Here is a 20,051-nt window from a genome sequence, read left to right as displayed (position 1 = left end):
AACGTGGAGAATGTCGTCGTTGAAATGTGTCGAGAGGAGGGCACTTGCAATGCCGTAAGCAGGGCAGTCACGCAGATTATGTCGGAGCTGCAGCGTAAATGGAGAGAAGAGCAGCGATCTAGCAACGCCAGCTAGCGCTGAGAGTACGACAAGTGCATGAGCACAGCCACCCCCCGAAGTAGTTGCTTCACAGTGGTCCCGGGGGGATCCAGGCAAAGGAGAGAGTAAGGAATGGGTTTTAGTGGAGCTGCACTAGAAAACTAGTGGATACCACACCGTGCCAACTTCACTACAGGCCAGGCTTCTTAAAGCTTTCCTAAACTTTACAATAAAAAAAAAAAAAAAAAAACACACACACACACTTGTTGGTGTAGTTCTCGATCAATTTTGAAAAGACCAATCATCGATCCAAACATCGAGAAATTTGATTACTTTTCAGTGTGCTCTTATTTGTCGACAGAAGCAGCTGCATTTTTCAGTACGGATTTCGTGATAGCAAAGAAGAATACTGATGTGATAGTCTGTATATTTGATTTCAGTATTTTTTATTAAAAACATAATGTTTATTCGTCAAAAAACGTCAATGAATATTGGAGAAGGGGCCCTGGTCAGCCGTACGACGTAACTTAGTCGCGATGCTCTCACAAGAACGCTGGACGGCACTGAAATCATTCTCATTTTGTATTGATTACCCGTTACGCGACGAAATAAGCACTACGATTGGAGACTCTGAACATGGAACTGCAAATCGCTTGGCTTCCCGGGCTGCAATGGGTCAATCTATGACGAACTTCAGCCACGCAACTTCGATGTCATAGCACTGCAGGAACTTTGCTGGACGGGACAAAAGGTATGGAAAAGCGGGCATCGAGTGGCTACTTTCTACCAGAGCTGTGGCACCAACAATGAGCTGGGAACCGGTTTTGTAGTGTTGGGTAAGATTCGCCAACGCGTGATTGGTTGGCAGCCGATCAACGCTAGGATGTGCAAATTGAGGATTAAGGGCCGTTTCTTCAACTACAACATCATCAACGTGCACTGCCCACACAAAGGGAGACCCGACTACGAGAAAGAAGCGTTAAATGCGCAGCTGGAGCAGGTGTACGACGGCTGTTCGCAACGGGACATCAAGATCGTCAACGGCGACATGAACGCTCAGGTAGGACGAGAGGCAATGTATAGACCGGAAATCGGGCCAAACAGCCTGCATGCCGTATAGAACGACAACGGCCAACGATGCGTGAACTTTGCAGCCTCTCGGGGTATGGTAGTCCGAAGCTTTTCCCCCGCAAGGATATATTTACACAAAGCCGCTTAGAGATCACCTTATCAACGTCCGCATATACAGCAGTGTGAACATACATTGGAACCACTACCTATTTGCAGTATGCATGCGCTTAAAACTTTCGACGGTGCATAACACCCGTCGAAGTCGAGCGCCGCGGCCTAACATTGAGCAATTACGGGACGCCGGAGTTGCCCAGGACTACGTGCAGCAGCTGGAAGTTGCACTACCCACGGAAGAGCAGCTTGGCACAGCTACTCTTGAAGATGGCTGAAGTGACATCCGTTCCGCCATAGGTAATTCTGCTGCAGCGGCACTAGGTACTGCGATCCCGGACCGAAGAAATGACTGGTTTGATGGCGAATGTAAACTGTTAGTAGAGGAGAAGAATGCAGCACTGGCGAGAAAACTGCAACACCGCACGAGATTGAATTTGAAGCGATACAGAGAAGCGCAGAACAGACAAAACTCAAAAATTGGGCGACTGTGGTGGGCTAGTTGACCATGAATTAAGTAGATTGGAGACGACTTCTTCGGACAGCAGAGGAGAACAAGGCCTTAGCATAGAGGTAACTCTAAGACTAGAAGCTCACGAAGAAATGTGTTCAACTTTTTGGCTCAGCTCTGGTACTCTCTTCGGTCCCAAGCTACTCGATGCACCCCTCGAAACATAGGAAAATCCACGAACCCCTCATTTTATCTGTCAAACTTTCATAGCAAATCAAAACAAACATAGTGTAGTACTAGAGTTTCGATTAGAATGGGGTACGTTAATCGATTTGCTTGGGACCAATAGGCTAGTTAGTTTCCACCGGTTGGCCTTAGTCTGATTGGTAAGGTAAGTGAAGTAAATCTGACCATCAAATTCAGCTTCGCAAATGGAAATGCGGAGGAAAAATTACTGTTCATAAAGTTAATGTCTGAGGAATCGATGTTTCATGCACAGCAAAAAAAATAATTTTGATATCACGTCAAAGTGGATGCACTACAATCATGTCGAAAATATGGTGTAATATTACTTGCTAAAAAGACAAAATTATCATTAATACAATGCATGAACTGACATTACGCTGCTTTAACTGCATTTGTTTATTTATGTGGTCATAAAAATTACATGAATTTTTCGACATGATTGTAGTGCATCCACTTTGATGTGATAACAAAATTATTTTTTTGCTGTGTGCTTTGTTGCATTCACTGTTCGAAAATGTAGTGTAAATTTCTGTTACTATAGTGCACATAAATGGTGCGTCATTTATCATACAAGTTTACATTATAGATCGTGAAAATTCATGAGAAATATTCCATATGTATGTAACCATCCATTTTTATAAGCCATATTTCTTGCATCTAGCTAGTTTACGTAAAATAGAAGTATACTTGGATGAATGTTTGCAAACATGGATGTTTGCATCACCAGTTAAATTCATATTTTTTTTGTAGCTTCACAATTCGAAAAAGTAGTGTAAATTTCTGTTCAGTATGATGCACATAAATGGAGTGTCACATATCATATAAGTTTACATTTTATATCATGTAAAGTTCTGAGATATTTCATGCAATGTAGAAAATATTGTATACAAAAGCCCATTGTTGTAAACAACATTGTTTACAAGTTGCTCGGATGCGTGAAATTATATACAAGTTTACGTTAATGAATGTTTACATCACCATTAAAATTGAGAATTTTTATCTGTGTAGGTGATTTGGAGTATTTCAATTTTTCGAAAATGATGTTAAATCCAGGAGGAATAATAGAAAAAAATCCCAGTGAGCAGACATCGCGCGGTGTGTTTCCGCATGCCATTTCGACTTGAGCAAGAGATTGCGTAGTGCTACTCAAAGCACTTTTGAAGTGTTCAGTGAACAGATTGCAATTATTGGATGCAGACCTGGCGAGATTGTTGCGTAGATAAATTTCAACTGATAATCCATTATCCTTCCGTTACTCCTCAGTTTACCTCGCATACGCAGAGTGAAGCATTTGTACCAGATGCAATTGCTACTAGCAATATTAAAAACCTGCTTAGCGACTGTACAAAGAGATCTACAGTATTTTCCAAGTGCTCTCGATCTCAACTGCTTCAAATATTGCAGGTGTGCGTTCCCACAAGCTATTTAAAGATTAAGTCTACGCAGAGGAACATGATCAGCGAGAATATTATGCATGATGCAAGTGAAGTAATAGACAGTGTAAACAATATCTCCAGTGCAGCGTTTCTGAATCTTCGCCAACGATAACTGTAACACATTTCAAACATTGAAAATTTATGTTATACCATGTAACTAAGACATTTGTTACACATCATATATTTGCTATTTCCGTGAGAAATTGTTCAATTTGGTGTAAGTAAATCGCAGATCTTTGGTCACTTGTACTTCCAGCCCATTCACCACTTGTCGTCTTTCAAAAGCTGCTGATTCTTAAACTATTTTTAGAAACAGGAAACAGAAATTAGCTTCCACTCGGAGCCAATTTGTTCCCGTGGAAATTTTGCCCAACTTGCTCATTTTCAAAACACTAACAAGAAGCAAAGGAACTGAAAAGTTGATAACCGTGAGTACGATACAACTTGTTTACGTCTGAATGACACTTTTGCACTACCGTTTCAGTAGACCCAAAATGCGCCTGGCAGAGTGGGAAAGGGAACGTTTGGTTGTTATGAAACTTTAAGGGCACTTTCCGAGTTGCTCCTTCCCTGAAGCAAACCTCTTTCGGTTGCCGATCCAAATCTCATCGCCATCCATTTTTGGATTACATTTCCCAAATTAATCAGTGGGGAATTTCCAATGTTCCCAAAACGAAATTACAACTTGTGATGTTTTCTCCCGTTCTTTCCGTTTTCCGTTATCCTTGGTTGGTAAGGTTTTCAGTTTTCTTGACCATCACCTCATGCCACACAAACAAAAGTTAAGTTTGACCAAATGAAAGCCTTTCATTCGGGTGAACCTATCTCATTTCCTTTGCTAGCTTCGATCGCTCTCTCAATTTTTCCAATGGAAGTAATTGGGTTAGGAACGCAATCCATTAAATTTAAATATTTTATATGCCAGTGAAGCAACCCGTTCAGGCGTATCTTTTGTTTGAATCCATTCAATCCATTCGAAACTCTTCTTCGTCTTCCAGGTCAACAAGCTCGAAATGGATTTTCTTCTGAAGAGGAACGACAGTATTGATTTTTCGCAATATTCTCTTCAGCTGGTATTCCCTACCACAGAAGCACTACTAGATGCACACTTAGTGTGTATGCTAATGTTGGGACGATCATTTCCAAATTCAACTTCTTATCCAGCTCCCCTAAGAAGGTAGAGAAGAATGGGGCACAGCATTTTTCTGAGTTGTTTTCTTTACATTTTCTTCCTAATTTAATTTCTCATTGGAAGAGCTCCTATCACTTGGCCAGACACCAGCTATTTACGCGTTGAAGATACATAACAATTTCAAAAGATTATCCACCATTCAAAAGACGCCCCCTGCAAACTCGTAGTGTGTTCAACATGTTGGAATTTTGTTGGTATCTAATAGAGAAAATTTTCTTCTTTTTTCCATACAGTACGGGAACGAAAAAACTTTTTGATTACATTTAAGTGCTTTTTTATACTTTCAGAATGCTAGCTGCTGAAGGTTCCTGTAACCAGAAAGTATGCTCGTCGCATAGTCAGTTATAGGTACCCACAAAAATTTCTTTTCATCTTTGGATTTTTTTTTTGAATTTCGTTTAACAGCGGTAAAGCTCCTTTTTTATGCGAATCAGCCCTCGCAGCATCCACAGCCGCTATAGGGTAAAAAAAAAGTATAAAGTTTTTTCTTTTGATCGACATGAGTGGTTGTAAAAATTGCTTCTCTCCAACGTGCACAGTAGCAATATGCATGGCAAATGTTTCCGCTACACGTATCACATTATACCCGCAAGTGCGGAGAAAATAGTTTACCCAGTCAATTAGGCCCCACTCTACAGCACACTGAAGAGCATCTTGGCAAAACGGAAAGGAAATATCGTTATTTCAACGATAGCTTCTTCAATACCATAAAACGTGCATTATGAATATTACTTTTGACCTCGAGTCAAATTGCATAGAAAACGGAACGATTGGCTCGAAGCATTTTCAATAAATTTCGTTAAAATAAAATCAAACTCATTCGAAAGCGGATCATCTCAACTGAAAGCCCCTGGAAGGTATCAGAAACACAATACCTAATGAACATCACATAAAAAAAGCATAAGCCTAAGTACTCGAAGCCAGCGATGACACATATACCTACAGATTTATCTATAATGCTAAAGTTTTTTTTTCACAATTTTCGATAAAGAAATTTGTAAAAACAGACAAAAGATTTTTGGAAAAATAAACAGATTTATTAACATTATTTTCCTTAATAACATTTGGATAAAAGATGGGTGAAAAGTCAGAGTGGCGTAAAAACTCCACATCTTTTCACAATACACAATAGAAAATACAAATAACCAACATATCATTAAATAAACAGCAGTTAAAGCATAAAAATATATAATTGACACTGTCCATCGTTTAGAACCTCGTCGTTAAGTGAGATACGAAGAACATAAAAATAAAATCAATTCAAAATTCAAAAAGTCAATGGAATGTTGCTCACTTATTGCATAATGCAATTGTGCGCATTATTACACGTCTAGATGATTAATTCAGTTAATCATTAAAATGCCAATAAATTCACTTTGGCCTACACAGCAAAAAATAAATTTTAATATAACATCCAAGAAGATGCACTTCAATCATGTCGAAAATCTCATGTAATTTTTATGGCCACAAAAATAAACAAATGCAGTAAAAGCAACGTAATAGCAGTTCATGCACTGTATTAATGATAATTTTGTCCTTTTTGGCAAGTAATAATACACCATATTTTCGACACAATTGAAGAGCATCCACTTTGATGTGATATTAAAATTGATTTTTTGCTGTGTATCGGATGAAGATAAAGATTGATTCGGTCGGAGCGCTTCATTTGTATTGAGAATATTGGGTGCAAACATTCATATCACGCGTTCTTATTGACTTCGTTCGGTAGCATTTCATCTAAAGTATCGTACCAAACGCATAATTGTCCTGTTAACGCCGAAATCATGGATTTATTTGATGTTATATACACAGTTCAAAAAAGTTGTGTAAATTTCTTTTAATTTGATGCACATAAATGGAGCGTCTATACCATACAAGTTAACATTTTAGATCGTGTAAAGTTATGAGACATTTAATGAGATTTTGCATGCAACTGTCTATCTCTGTAAGCTACATTTTTTTCAAGTTCCTAATTTACGTGGAAAGGAAGTTTACATGCATTATTGTTTGCATGCATGGATGTTTACATTATAAGTAAAATTCAGTTTTTATTTTTGTGTGTAGCAAACGCTTTTCTAAAGCATAAATTTAGTTTTTATATAGCATGTTTGGTTAATTTTTTAGTATAAAAACTAGATTAAAATGCAAATTTCAATTCTTGGATGAAGTTGATCATTTTGGTTTTATGCTATGCAATATTCAGAAGTTAGCATTTATACTTGGTTTGTGTTCACTGGAGAAGAATCTGGTTAAAAATTTTCAATAAATGTTGCGGTTTGCAAAAAAAACTATAGTTAAATATGCGCCTAAATGTATTAATTATAATTAGTTTTCTGATCATTTCATTTTTATATTGATTTTATAATGAACAATGGTTCATATTAAGGAAAGATAAAATAAAGTAAGATAAGTAGTTTTGGCGAAAACATCACGAGAATAAATGCTGATTAGGATCGGATTTTGAAGAACAGTACAATGTTGCATAGTAGCGGTTACTGGAGAAAACATTTCAAAAGTTCTATTTAAAACTATTTAATGAAATATTGAACAAATGATCTCATAACAATATGAGTTTTACACCGTTTTACGGCACACACCTGTGTAGAATCCTTATAGGTGGGGTAGCAGCGCGCCACCACCGTTAAAAGATGAGAATTTAACATAAGCCCGACAACACTAATGGGACGTTTTAAACTCGTATTTAGCGTATGCTTCACCTATCCCTCCTTGGTTTTTGACAACATTAGAGTATACTCTACAATACAAAAATCTAGAACGTGGACGTTGACATCAGAGTCAACGCAAATGATGAATGCAGTGTGATGTTTGTTCTGTACTAACATTTATTGACGCTCTTTATTTGAAGCATGTTATCAAAATAGCACATTGGAAACGACCGAGCACAACTTTCGAAGCAAAAAATTGGTTCATCATGACCAAGTGATTCCTTGGAAAGGCTACCAGCCAACAGCAATGGAAGAACTGTATGCTCGCGCAAAAATGTTTGATTCAATTTCAGCCGGTATTCAATCAGGCTTGTATTCATATGTTAGAAAATTGCATGCTCTGATTTTGACATCAATTACGTCAAAACTCGTTTTACTAGATTTAACGCTTTGAATTCGAAATGAGTTTTTCTGCTGATGCTTTTGATAGCCTAACATCGAACGCTAGAAAGAGGCAAACAACAAGCCAAAGCACATGGACGTCCTCACCCTCATCCCATGTCCTACAACCTCTGGCTGACTGGCTGGCTGACTGACTGACTGACTGACTGACTGACTGACTGGCTGGTTGGTGGGTTGGCTGGTGAACGATAGTATCAGCAGCAGTGTAGATCGGTGAATCGCGAAGAAATTGTCGGGTTGAGGAGAGGTTGCCTTTTGGATCCTTGCGCCTGACATGACCGTGTGGAAATCAAGTATGAATACTTTATTTAATTTGAAAATAGCGGAAACTGCACGCCCTTCATCTAACTGTAAGTGTGGTTTGTACATGTTCGGAATACGTTGTGCTTTTTCAGTCATTTCGTTTGGAAATGGGTTTGTTCAAGAAAATAAAAAATCGATAAAGTTCGTCGTTGCTTGTTTTGACACAGCACCAAAAAAACTAAGATTAATTACGAATAATTCTAAACATTTGCTTTTGTCAAGATTTCATTATTTAAGAAAATATTCCAAAAGCTGTAACTACAACTGGTAACCCTGTTATTCAGATAAAACAATTTCTCTATTTACGAAATGTGAGTTTCTCACTAATATGTGGTTCCATCCCTCAAAAAGTACCGAAACAGGCGTTTCAGTGCTTCTCACCGGAAATTCTTGATAAACGCTTTGCCATTTGGCGTTGACTATGAGCGACGTTCCGCTGAAAAATGTTGTGAAGTACTTGTGATTGCTCGATTTATTTCTCAGTCGAATGCACCCGTCACGGCTCAACCCACTTTTTTCGGCTACTTGAAAATAACAAAAGCAAAACTAAACTTTTGAGGAAATTGAACGGAACATTTTTCCATCTTGTTTCGATTGCTATTTCATTCAAGGTACTCCGAGTGTAATCCGAACAGAGTTTTCTATGATGTGGCGACTGTAAAGCATCTCTTTTCAACTCATATATCAACAAATATGTTCATGTAAGCTACCCTCCTACGTGAAGATTCTTCATGGATGCAATGTAGGAAGAATTTAAGTCATATGACTGCTTGCATGTGACTGAGACAGATTTATGGTTATGATGAAATTGTTGTAGACTTACCAGTAAGGAAAACGGGTGTAATCAGCGAGGGCCAGGAGTACCAGATAAAAGATCAGCATAACGAAATTTTATGAATCGTAACCTTATTTTTTTTTTAAATCTACGGTAGCGTAACACATTTTTCAAAACATAGATTTTACAGAATGATAACAAAATCATGAAGACCACTAGAACAAGCACAGGGTTGTTACAGAAATCACAATTATTAATCCACTATGTCCGAACCACGATATTTGTTTATTTGCTCAAAGAAGCATATTTAATTAAAATCTTGATTCCGTATCGAGCGCAGAGCCGGTCAACACGGTCCCGGTCTTGTCACACGACATTCAGTTTAACTTGTGTTTTTATTCCATCCACGTGGATTTTTTCGCATCATAGGAGATACGTGCGCGTGTCTCGGAAGCACGGAAATTTGGCGATCCCGTTTATTTCAAGTGTCCAACTCTACCCGGTGAAATTTCATCATCACCATCACCATCAGCATTATCGACTTCACCATTGTCCCATCTGCAGCCGCACACAAGCGACAGCAAACGACTACCTACAGTTGTACCAGCTGATGCGAACATTGACTCAACCGGCTTAAGCATAATAGGTATATTTGTTTTCTAAATTTGTTCCAAATTCAAGATAAACTACATTTATCGAAGAACATTTCAAATGGTCCTATCAGCTTTGATCGATTCTCTTCATCGACTTTCTTTTTCGCCAATAACTCAGCTGCAAAAACTTTCCCTGTTGTATTTGACGTTTTGGACGCTAGATAAGAACCTTCTTGATCAAACTAGAACCAAACTAGAATTAGCGCGAAATCTGTTTGCATAGCAGTGGTTATGAAAAGAGAAAGTCGATGAAGAGAATCGATCAAAGCAGATAGGACTGCAAAACTATTGACATTACAATGACAAAAGCCAAATTGAAACAACATTTAAATCGTAATAAGAACACGTAAAAATAGAATATTATTAAGGTAAACTCTGCATATACATTTTTTTACATACATTATTATAAACAAAAAATAAAGAATATAATTATTATTTTAACAAAATGATCTACATCTGATTGACGACAGCAAATAAAAATAAATGTGATCTTTAAAAGTTAATTTTTGGTCAAGTACTAAATAATCCAAGATATTTCACTTGACTTGACCAAGAAATTGGAACGTTCATAGTGACTATGACTACTACTAGGTTTCAAAAAGGAAGCTCTAGGCTTATGTGGAAATATTATAAGTTGAGTTTTGGAAGCGTTGGGAGAAATCTTCAATTTTTGTAAATAAGAAGTGAAAATATCTAAACTTGTCTGGAGTCTGCTGCAAATTACACGAAGACTTCTTCATTTAGCGGAAATGCCTGTGTCATCAGCGAACAAAAATATGTGGCAACCCTGAGGCAAATCAAGGAGGTCCGAAGTGAAAATGTTGTACAATATAGGCCCACGAATGCTACCCTGAGGAACTCCAGCTCTAACAGGTAGTCGATCAGATTTGGATTTTTTTTTTTTTTTTTTATGATGCAGAGTTCTGTCAGTTAAATAATTTTGAACTAATTTCATAATATAGAGTGGAAAATTAAACTTTTTCAATTTAGGAATCCAACCTTCCTGCCAAACACTGTCGAAAACTTTTTCTATGTCTAGAAGAGCAACTCCAATTGAGCAGCCTTCAGCTTTGTTGGAACGAATTAAATTTGTAACTCTTAAAAGTTGATGAATAGTTGAATGCCCTTGGAGAAATCCAAACATATTACCGGATAATTCCTGCTCTACATAATCAGTTATATACCACATTTACACAATAAAATTTCTTGATTTTTACTTAACGGAATGCTCTTTTCTGGGAAATAGTGTGGGCCGTTCCTAGGGCTTAAGAAACTTTCTTCTACTTAAAAAAATAAATGTATACTAAGGCTTACGGCAATTCAATTTATCATTCTTATTTCATTGATGCACAATTTACAAATTTATTTTTGTTCACATGCATCCATGATTGTTGGGGTCACCTGTTTCGACGCCATTACACTCCACCCGACCATCCATCTCCTCTACGCTCACCTACTAACATGCTTCACGGCTTACACTATTCGTTCGCCGTAAATATTCTCTTCTAATACCAAGTTCCATGCACTTTGGGGTAGTCTACCGACACGGTACGGCTATGAGTAACCGCGTCATTTCAAGCAAGCAAGTGTTCCACGATTTCTCCACTTTGCCGACACAATTGCTGGATGCTACTGTTCGGATGCCACGTGATGTGTTTAGTTTCGATATTTCGCGCATTTTAGAAGACACGGTGATAGCCGCAACCCGCAAACTGAAGCCCTCGTTCGCCGCTGGACCTGACGGCATTCCGTCATCAGTTCTAAAATGTTGTGTAGCCAATATCTGCCTTCCACTTGCGAGGTTATTCAATCTCATAAATGATGCTTTATTCACGTGTTGAAAAAAATATATCGATACAGAACAACACGGCTTTTACCCGAAGCGCTCCGTGTCCACGAACTTGGTGCAGTTTACTTCTGACTTTTGCGATGCATGGATTTGGGATGGCAAGTTGATGCTGCGTATTTGGATCTAAAAGCTGCATTTGACACGGTGGACCATAATATCTTGCTTACCAACCTGGAGATACTTGGCGTCTTGTCAACGGCTGTGGATTGGTTCAGATCTTACTTGGTGAATAGCTATGCACGGGTTAACATTGGCACGTCGGAAACGGATGTTTTCTTAAACAACTCGGGAGTTCCGCGAGGCAATAACCTAGGACCGCTACTGTTTTCGATCTTTTTAAACGACGACGTCGCCTTTCTGAAATAGGTCGCGATTTCTATGCAAATGATACGAAAATCTACAAAATTATTAAAAGTCTCTCAGACTGGGATCTCCAGAATAAGTAACGTATTTTTGCAGACTGGTGCTCAAGAAATTTGATGAGTCAGCATCGAAAAATGAAACATTATTTCCTATCACCGAAAAATCTCGCTGTCTTGCTCGTGTAGAGCACATAAAGGATTTCGGCGTTACCTTGGACTGCAAACTCACATTCAGAATGCACTACAATGACATCATTTCCAGAGCTAATCGACAATTGGGCTTTATTTTCAAAATTGCCGACGCGTTCCGTGACCCGCTATGCCTCAGGTCACTCTACTGCTCGCTTGTGAGATCCTTATTGGAGTCAAGTTTAGTTGTTTTGGGCCCTTTCCATGATAGCTGGATCACTAAAATTGAATCCGTTCAACGTAATTTTGTGAGATATGCTCTTCGTTTCCTCAACTGGCGTGACACAACAAATTCATCACCGTACGAGGAGCGTTGCCGTCTCCTGGGAATCGAACAATTAGAGGTGAGACGGTCGCTCAAGCTATGTTCGCTGGAAAGCTGCTTACGGGTGACATATACTGTCCAACACTGCTGTCTCAGCTAAATATGTATGTCCCTGAGAGGCCTCTTGGTCAACGCGACTTTCTGTTTTTGGATCCACGGCGCCGAAATTATACACAACACGAGTCAATTCGGCAATTCAACAACTTCTTTTATATGTTCGACTTCAATGTATCAGATGACCTGCCATTTCCGTACTGTTGACCGCAACTATTTAGTTTAAGATTTATTCATTTAGACAATAATTGTCAGTTGAATTTTTCAATATAAAAATAAACAAATAACGATGTGACGCAGCTCAGGTATTAAAATCTGTAGGAAGTAGAGATGCCAGATTTTTTTTCAGAAGTCTACGAAAAATGTCTGTGAATTTCAGAAATGTATGTAATTGAGCAACATAAAATTAGCAGAAGTTTTGCGTGTGATTGAGGGGGGGGGGGGTCATGTGAAACTAGAATTGTTAGTAAAAGTCATGTTCGAGCAAAAAAAATACCTGCTTTTAACAAATTGAACTTAAGTGGAGTTGGAAATGAATTTACGCCGTATACGTTAAAAGTGATGAATAAAAAGATAAATTACGACGACAAATGAGGCCGAAAAAGTTATTAGTTCACTCATAAAAACGTAGTTAACTCATAGATGGAGTAAAACTTTCCAAGCTTTTACAGGAATTTGTTTTCTAATATGAGCAAAATCTCGATGTACACATGAAATTAGTACACGGAAACACGTTTTCATGTAGTTTCCATTGGAAATGCACATATTATTTTTCCATTAACAAAACCTATGATATCTATCTGAATTTCACATAACATTCATGTGATCACATGAGTGCTTTATGATAAATCTCTTAAATTTCATTTGACACATAAGGTTCATGTGAATTTGTGGTGCAATTACCAATAATGATATCACATGAAAGTTATATGAAATTCTAATGAATATTTTCCATTCGATATGTGATTTATTCTATGAGTGTATACTTCTACACATTCTTCTGAATTTTAATTGTGATGGAAAGATACATTCACGTAAACGAGCAACTTGTTGTTTGCAAAGATGGGCATTTGTAAACAATATTTGCATTATTTCATGAAATGTCTCAGAACATTATAATGTAAACTTATATGATATGTGACGCTCCATTTATGTGCATCGTATTGAAAAGAAATTTACACTATTTTTTCGAATTGAGTAGAATGAGAAAATTTTTCGTCGATTTTTCTCATATACGAAAAGATTTATGAGGATCGGAAAATTTTACTCAGTCTACAAGTAAACAACGTTTTCTAGAGGTGATCTGCCTGGATCACCTCGGGACCCCTGTGAAGCGACTACTTCGGGGGATGGCTGTGCTCATGCACTTGTAATACTCTCAGCGCTAGCTGGCGTTGCTAGATTGCTGCTCTTCTCTCCATTTACGTTGCAGCTCCGACATAATCTGCGTGACTGCCCTGCTGACGACATTCCAAATACCCTCTTGACACATTTCAACGACGACATTCTCCTCGTTAAGGACGGGCATCTCCCTTCGCACTGCCTCGAACCTTAGACAGTCGAAGACCACATGCTCCGGCGTTACATCGACGTTGCCACACTCCGCACAGAGGGGTGACGCTGCGTGTCTGAACCGATGCAGGTATTTCCTGAAGCAGCCGTGGCCAGACAGGAACTGCGTTAGGTGGAAGTTGACTTCTCCGTGTTTTCTGTTCACCCAGGTCGAAAGAATCGGTATTAGTCTATGTGCCCATCTACCGTTCTCCGTCGTGTTCCACTACTGTTGCCACTTAGCCAATGACTCCAATCTCACAACTTTCCGTGCTCTTCCGGCTTCTCTCCGCCCGTAGCACTCAGTGTCCTCCGCCAGGGTGATGCCGATTGGGATCATTCCGGCGATACCGCATACTGCTTCCGACGAGATGGTTCTGTATGCACTCACGACTCATATGGCCATGAGCCGGAACGTACTGCTCAGTTTCCTTTGGTTCTGCTTCGTTTCCCTGTAACCCAGGCTGGACCTCCATACCTTAGTATCGTTGACGACACGCTGGCTAGAAGACGCCTCTTGCTACTGCTGGAGCCAGCGTTGTTCGGCATGATTGTAGCTATCGCGTTGATGGCCTTCGAAACCATCTCACAGGCATATTCGACGTGGCTGATGAAGTTTACCCGGTCATCGATCATCACTCCCAGGTATTTTAACACACGCTTCGAGGCTCCCCGACGGTGATTTCTGCCCACTGTACCGCTTTACAGTTACTGACCAATAACACTTCCGTTTTGTAGTGGGCTATCTGCAGCTTCGATGCTTGCTGACGACCACGAAACCTTCGTATGAGCTCGCAACCACTTCTTGAATGGGGTTTCTGCCCATCTGCCACCATCCCAGCTCTACCCATCACCCAGTTACCGCTATCGGGAGGGACTCGATACGGTTCCGCAATAACTGCAACTTTGCACTTTGCTTCTGTTGTCGACTGCCACAACAGTTGCTGAGCAGTGTCGCAATGATTGTTGGCCTGCCACCGCCTTTTTGTATGCTACGCATTTGAAGCCTCCCGTCGTATGATCGTTTCCGTCCTCTTTTTTGCAGAGCATGCACTTCACTTGCTTCGTGCAGCCTCTTGCAATGTGACCTTTCTCCCTACATTTCCTGCACAGATCAGATTTGTCAGGGCCATTGCAGTTCCTCACCTAGTGACCGAGTCTCATGCACTTGAAGCATCACTCCAGTTGCTTGGTAACCCGAGGAGTGGCTTTCAGCGAGCACACTGACCACCCAACCTTGATCTTGCCCGTCTCCTACAGCTTATTCGCTGCAACTGTTTGCATGCCGCCGTACGCTTTCCTCACTACCTGGATCGTAAACAAGCTTGTAAACATTATACTGTGTTGGTGCTTTTCAACCTTTCTACATTTGACAGCTTGCTTGACAAGTATCGTAAATTAAGAATGGATGTTACAAAAAACTTATAAGTCAAAAAATTACTTGAGAATTTGTCAGCTATTGATAAAATATACAGTTGGTAGCAAATTCTCATGAACGTTTTCACCATTAAATAAAATTAAAAAGCAAAGCTGTGGAAATTATCGTCCGTATCATAGATGAAAAAAATGTTTTCATGTTTAGAAATTTTTAAGCTTTTATTCGGTGATCATTTCAAAATTGCATCTTATACCTTTTTTGAGGTATGCCGGAAAAAACTGATGACCGGTCTAGCGCTGCTCTACTTTAAACAAAATCAAATTGTTCTTTCTCCTCGCACACCGCACGCGCAGCAGATTAAATTACAGACACAGAAAAAAGTTCTGAATTTTAACTGTAGCTTAAAATCTCCTCTCGTTTAATTTTGAGCTACAGTTGAGCAATTATCTACAGATTGACGATTTTTTTAATTTGTCGGCTCCGATTTTGATGAAAATTTGCACATTTGTTCTTTTTTAGTAAAGATGCCAATTTGTGTTATCAGATCTTCAAATTGAATCACGACTACTTTTCTAACAGGGCCTGTGTAAAAATAGTACTAATGAGTTAAAAAATATATATTGCTGAAACGGTTTGTTGGATTGATTTGGTGTCTGCAGCAAAATTGTAGATATTATTTTGGCAATAATGTTAAAAATATACACTGTAAAAAAATTCGTTTGTTTCAATGAAAAAAATTATATATGTTTAAAAAAAGTTAATTTCTCAAAAAGTGCATTTTCGTTTTAAACCGCATTGAAGATCATAATGTTTGCTACAAACTGGCAAAGTTTGGTGATGGTAAACTCAAAAACAAAAAAGTTATGATTTTTTGAAAATTTTACTATTTTTACATTTTTATTAAAAACACATGTTTTCCAACCGTGTATATTTTTTCAAGAATCGCATTTTGAATTTTGCACAACTTTTCCCAAGACATCATAGCAATCAACCAAGCCGTTTTTGCAATGTATTAAAATGTTTATTTTATAAGCGCTTTTCTACACAGGCCCTATTGGAAAAGTAGTCGGGGTTCGCTATTACAATTTGTAATAGCGAATCCCGACTACTTTTTTATTTTCAAATTTCAACTTAAATCCACAAAATACATTTTTCTGCACTTTTTTACTTTTTTTTTATTCGGAAACCTTATGATGATACATAATTTATTTTCATTGTAATACACTTACTTTCTATTTTTATTCACATCACTTCTTAAATACATCGAATATTTTGGCATCATTATCATTATAGTTTGAGTAACATTTGGCTATAATTTTACCATCACCAAACTTTGCCAGTTAGTAGCATTATGAGCTTCAATGAGGCTTAAAACGAAATTTTTCAAAAATGCACTTTTTTAAATTTTTCAAAAATTAACTTTTTTAATAATAAATATATTTTTTTTTTTCATTGATACAAACGAATTTTTTTACAGTGTATATTTTTTACACAATTACCAAAATAATAACTACAACTTTGCTGAAGTTACCAAATCAATCGAACAAAGTGTTTCGGCAATATATATTTTTACACTCATTAGTACTATTTTTACACAGGCACTTTTCAAAAAGTAGTCGTTATTTAATATGAAAAACTGAGAGCACAAAATGGCGCCTTTCCTAAAAAGGAACAACTGTGCAAAGTTTCAGCGTATTGTAAATGATCGGTCAGGGTCGATTTGCGAACCTTCGTGGAATGAATGCCTCAGTTGGCGTAAACAACGGAATTACTTACAAGCTTGAATACAGTATTGCAGATTTACGCGATATTGCCCTTAAATTTAAATTACATGATATATATTGTAAAACAACACAAAATCTAGCGTTAATAACATGTGCGCTTTGTATCGCATAAATTGATATGATTTTTTCATACGCTGTACCTACTTATCTACATTATAATAAAATCAAATTAAATGACATTAAAATCAAGGGGTCGGCCGAGTTGAAACCGTCTAGGTTTACCTTTTTATTTAAACTTCAACCAAAACAATGTGTGTTTACTAAAGATTCATCGGCATTGAATGTTTGTGTTGGCATGATTCATGAAAACAGCAAATTGTTGTTTGATGCTTTACATCTCACATCCCATCTAAGTTTACAATATAAATCGTGTAAAGTTCTGAGACATTTCATGAAATGTTGCAAATATTGTATACAAAAGCATATATTTGTAAACAAAATTGTTAACAAGTTGCTCGTTTGCGTGAAATGAAATACAAGTTTACGTCATTGAATGTTTACATCACAATTTCTGTATTTTCGAAACAAAGAAAAGAAAATGAGCTTTCCGCAGAATCACTTCATTTTGAGCAATATCAGTTTCGTGTAAGTCATTGTGTTTCTTGTTATCGAGTCACGATGAACACTCCTCCTGTCAATCATGACTTGACTTTCGGTTGTTTCGTTCGTCAAGTGCATCAATTCATTTCATTTGAAGCAAAGACTTGTTTCAGTTGACGCAATGAATGACTCGAAAACTGCAACCTTCGTTTTTTTTCTACTTTCACTTCAATTCGGGGCTCATCCGACTTGTCACGCATCATCAGGCATCAAAATATAATATCCACATAGTCAATATCGGTTGTCGATAGGGATGGCATCCAGATTATGTTTGGTAATAAAATGTTATTTTATATTAAATAAAAATTAAATTAACGAGGCCATTCTGGAGTCTAAGATGGCGGTCATCGGGCTCAGGAAAACCCACAAATACCCTACAATATGGGTATTTTCAGAACGCGGACGACGCGTAGATGCCAAAAATCGATATGAAATCCAAAGTGGCAGCCATCAATTTTCAGAGAACGTGTCAAATATCCCACAATATGGTTATTTTCGGAACGGTGACGACGCGTAGATTCCGAAAATCGATATTCGACGTCAATTGGGAATCCTAGATGGTGGCCATCGGTTTTCAAAAAAGTGTCAAATACAGACGGCAATTGAAATTATCTATCCGTAATTAATGTAATTAAGAGTATAGAAAATGTAATTAATGTATTTTAATTATGAAATTTTCACTAGATTTAAAAAGTAGTTAACTTTCTACATTGTGTAATTAATGTAATTAAGCAGTAATAAATGAAATTAATTTAATTACAGTCGTTGCCTGAGTAAAAGGTTATTCCCAAGTAACATTGAAAGTTTTATCATGGTTTTAAAGCATTCTACAAGTCCAAATCATGGTCTACAGAACCTTCATAAAACACAAATTGTTGCTTGGGTTGCGTGCCCTTAGCTAAGATATGGGTATTTTTGGATTGCAAACAACGTGCAGATGCCGAATTTCCATATGTAACGCTATTTTGGAATCCAATATGGTGGTCATCGAGTTTCATCAAAAGTGTCAAATACTCTACAATATGGGTATTTTTGGAACAGGGACTGCGCGTAGAAGCTGAAACACTCGACGCCATTTTGGAATCCAATTTAATGGCCATTAGTTTTCAGAAGTGACAAATACCCTACAGAACGGGGACAACGCGTAGATGCCGAAAATCGATACTTGACGTTTCACGAAAAGTGTCAAATACCCTATGATCTGGGTATTTTCAAAACGGGAACGACGTGTGGATGCCGAAAATCGATATCCGATGCCATTTGTAGGGTATTTTACACTTCTGCAGAAATCGGAAGCCATCATCTTGAATTTCAAGATGGTGTCAGACATTGATTTCCGGCCTCTAGATGTCACCTCGATTCCAAAAATACTTGCATTGATCGGTATTCGACAGTATTTTACACTTTTTATGAATATGATTTTAAAATGCCGTCAAACATCGGTTTCTGGCCGCTAGACGTTGCAGGGATTTCGAAAATATCCACATTGATGAGTATGTATTTGATAGTATTTCCTACATGATCTAAAACCAGAAATCGCCATTTGTGATTGCAAGATGGAGTCTGACATCGATTTCCGACCACTACGTGTCATCTCCGGTCTGAAAATACCCATATTGTATGGTATTTGATACTTTTTCTCTATATTGATGGGTATTTAACTGTATTTCCCACATTTATTTAAAAAAAAATCAACGATTTGCGGCCTCAAGACGTCAATCTGCACCCAAAAATATCTATATTGATGGGCATTTAATAGTATTTCCACCTTTTATTTAAAAATTAAACGATTTCTGGCATCTAGACGTCAATCTGCTTACAAAAATACCTATATTGATGGGCATTTGACAGTATTTCCCACTTTTCTGAAATCGGAAACCGCCATCTTGGATTTTAAAATGTCGTTGGATATCGATTTCCGGCCTCTAGGCCGAATGTGGATCGAACAGTTTCGCTTCAATACAAAAGTAAGTTCATTTGACAATGAAATACGAAATGAACACGAGTCGAGCAAAAACAAACAGCATGAAAACTGATCGAAAGTGGTCCTGTTGATGTTGAAGGGGATCTGCTCGATAATTTCCACAGGTTTTCTTTTTAATTTTCTTTAATGGTGAAAACCTGCATGCGAAATTTGTTTCCAATTGTATTGTTAATAAATAGTTGACAAACTTTATGCTTGGTTCATAAGTTATGATTTTTAGAAGTTGGTGGTGCCCGAAAAAATTGGAAAACTTTAACTAAGGTTTTCCGGAAAAATTGGCAACCCCGTCAGTTTTTAATTTTTTTTTATCTTCACGGTTCGAAAAAGTAGTGTAAATTTCTGTTCAATATGATGCACATAAATGGAGCGTCACATATCATATACGTTTACATTATATATCATGTAAAGTTCTGACACATTTCATGCAATGTAGCAAATATTGTATACAAAAGCCCATCATTATTAACAACATTGTTTGCAAGTTGCTTGGTTGCGTTAAATTAAATACAA

This window comes from Ochlerotatus camptorhynchus, unplaced genomic scaffold (genome assembly GCF_037179485.1).
Source record: "Ochlerotatus camptorhynchus isolate MF236.1 unplaced genomic scaffold, CSIRO-AGI_Acam_v1.1 ptg000048l, whole genome shotgun sequence".
In the NCBI taxonomy this organism is placed as follows: Eukaryota; Metazoa; Arthropoda; class Insecta; order Diptera; family Culicidae; genus Ochlerotatus; species Ochlerotatus camptorhynchus.
The sequence above is the reverse complement of the archived record's forward strand: the minus strand, read 5'-3'. Positions refer to the sequence as shown.